This window comes from Gopherus flavomarginatus, chromosome 10, assembly GCF_025201925.1.
Source record: "Gopherus flavomarginatus isolate rGopFla2 chromosome 10, rGopFla2.mat.asm, whole genome shotgun sequence".
In the NCBI taxonomy this organism is placed as follows: Eukaryota; Metazoa; Chordata; order Testudines; family Testudinidae; genus Gopherus; species Gopherus flavomarginatus.
The window spans coordinates 69,257,663-69,260,432 of NC_066626.1; positions in this window are offsets into that span (position 1 = coordinate 69,257,663).

The window sequence follows — 2,770 nt, forward strand, 5'->3', positions numbered from 1 at the left end:
CAGTCTCTGAATCCCACGTGTTTTCCGCTTCCCTGGGTCTCAACAGGCTTCAGCACCATTTCCTTCCTTGGCCTCTCTAGCACATTTCTTGTGCACAGACCCTCAGGCTGTTACCCCTTCATGGAAATGGAAGCAGGGGCGCTGGAATGGGGCGGGCAGGGGTGTGTGGCCCATCCACTTTTTGCCATGGACCCCACCTCCTGCCCCTCCTCTTCCCCCTGAGACCTCACCGCTGTCCAGGCCAGCAGCTGGAACCCAGGCAGCTGTGGGCAGCCACGGACGCTCCACCTGCCCAGAGTAGGGGGCCCAAGAGCAGCCCCCGGGCCTCCTGCCCAGGGCAGGTGGCGGATTCGTGGCTCCCCACAGCTTCCCAGGAGGTTCTTACCATGGCTGAGCTGCTGCTCCGAGGCCCCATCCACTGGCTGGAGCCGGGCTGGGGTAAGAGCCATGCAAACAGGTGTGGGGAGCCGTGGACTCTCCACCTGCCCTGGGCAGGGGTCCGGGAGGCAGGGACACAGGCCGGAGGCTGCTCTTGGGGGCCCCCCACCCCAGGTAGGTGGAGGGGCCCTAGGGTTGCCAACTTTCTGATTTCAGAAAACCTGACACTCTTGTCTCGGCCACTGCCCTGCCCCTTCCCCAAGGCACTACCCCCACTTACTCCATCCTCCGCTCACTCTCCCCCAACCTCACTCATTTTCACCAAGCTGTGGCAGGGGGCTGGGGGTTGAGAGGCGGTGGGGGCTTCAGCTGGGGGTGGGGGCCCTGTGGTGGGGTTAAGGATAAGGGTTTGGCGTGTAGGAGGGGGCTGAGGGCTGAGGCAGGGAGTTTGAGTGCAAGAGAGGGGGTGGGGGCTCTGGGGTGGGGCCAGGGATGAGATGTTTGGAGTGTGGGAGGGGGCTCAGGGCTGGGGCAGAGGGGTTGGGTGAGGGAGAGGGGGTGAGGGATCTGGCTGGGGTTGGGCTCTGGGGTGGGTCTAGAAATCAGGGGTTCAAGGTATGGGAGGGGGCTTTGGGTGCAGAAGGGGGGGCGGAGTGCAGGAGAGGGCTCAGGGCTGGGGCAGGAGGTGTGGGCTCCAGGCGGCACTTATCTCAGGTGGCTCCTGGAAGTGGCTGGCATGTCCCTCCTGTTCCTAGGTGGAGGTGCATCAAGGTGACCCCGTGCACTGCCCCAGCCTGCAGGCACTGCCCCCACAGCTCCCATTGGCTGCAATTCCAATTCCATAAAAGTCTGGTGGGTGGCGCAGTGGGGGGCTACCAACTGGTTCTGCGGCATCTGGCACGTCCCTCTAGCTCCTAGGTGCAGGGGCAGCCAGGAGGTCTCTGCGTGCTGCTCCCGCCCCGAGTGCCGACTCCAGAGCTCCCATTGGCTGGGAACCATGGCCAGTGGGAGCTGCGGGGGTGGTGCATTTTGGCAGGGGCAGTGCACATGGCCGCCTGGCTGTCCCTCTGCCCTAGCTCTGAACTCTTCCAGCATCCAAACTCCCTCCAAAAGCCTGAACCCCAAACCCCCTCCCACACCCCAAACCCCTGCCCCAGGCTCAGCCAGGAGCCCTTCCCACACTCTGAACCCCTCAGCCCCAACCCCCATCCCAGAGCCCACACTCCCTCCTGCACCCCAACCAGGGGTCAGCATCACCATGTTGCGCGATGGACACTTGACAAAATTACTGGACTTAGTGCTGGACAGTGGCAGGAGGGGGCTCCAGGCTGAGGCAGGGGGTTGGGTTCAGGAGGGGAGTATGGGCTCTGAGCTAGGGGTGTTGGTTCTGGGTGGGGCCAGAAATGAGGGATTCAGGGTGCGTGAGGAGACTCCAGGCTGGAGAAAGGGTTGAGGGGGTGAGAGCTCCAGCTGGGGATTGCAAGTTCTGGAGTAGGAGTGGGGATGAGAGGTTTGGAGTGCAGGAGGGTGCTCCAGGCTGAGATCGAGGGAGTTGGAGGGGGATCAGGACTGGGGAAGGGGGTTGGGGCATGGGAGGGGGGTCAGGGGTGCATGCTCCAGGTGGCATTCCCGGAAGCAGCGACATGTCCTCCCTCTGGCTCCTACATGGAGGCGCATCCAGGCAGATCTGCCCCATCTGCATGTGCTGCCCGCACAGCTCCCATTGGCTGCAGTTTCTGGCAATGGGCTGGGAGACACGGAGTCAGCGCTCGGGGAGTGGGGGACCGAGGCAGTGTGCCTGCAGAGCAGCCTGGCGCCTGGCTGCGCCTCCGCCAGCAACAGCAGGGAAGGGGAGCTGCCTAAGGTGAGCGCCCCACTGATCTCAACATTTGTTACCATGGCCATGTTGCCCACCTCTGACCCCAGTCCAGTGAAAGTGAGTGAGAGTCGGGGAGAGTCAATGATGGAGAGAGGGGGATGAAATGAAATGAGCTGGAGCAGGGCCTTAAAGAAGGGGCAGAGTATGGGTGGGGCCTTGGGGAAGGGCGGGGCCTCAGGGGAGGGGCACAGCCAAGTGTTTGGGTTTGTGCAATTAGACATTTCACAACCCTCAGCCTGGACTACCCACTTCAACCCATCCTAGCCCCGCCCACCTCAGCCCATGCCCGCCCACCTCAACCCAGCCTAGCCCCGCCCACCTCAGCCCAGTCTAGCCCCGCCCACCTCAGTCTGGACCACCCGGCCCAGCCCCCGAGGGCAGCGATTTGCTTCTGCTCCTACTCCGCCCCTAAGAGCCAATCAGACGCTTCTCTCGGCCGGAGCCCGCCTCCTCCTGCTCTCGGTTGGCTGCTTAGGGCGGAACGTGCTGCCACTCACTCGCTCCATGGAGACG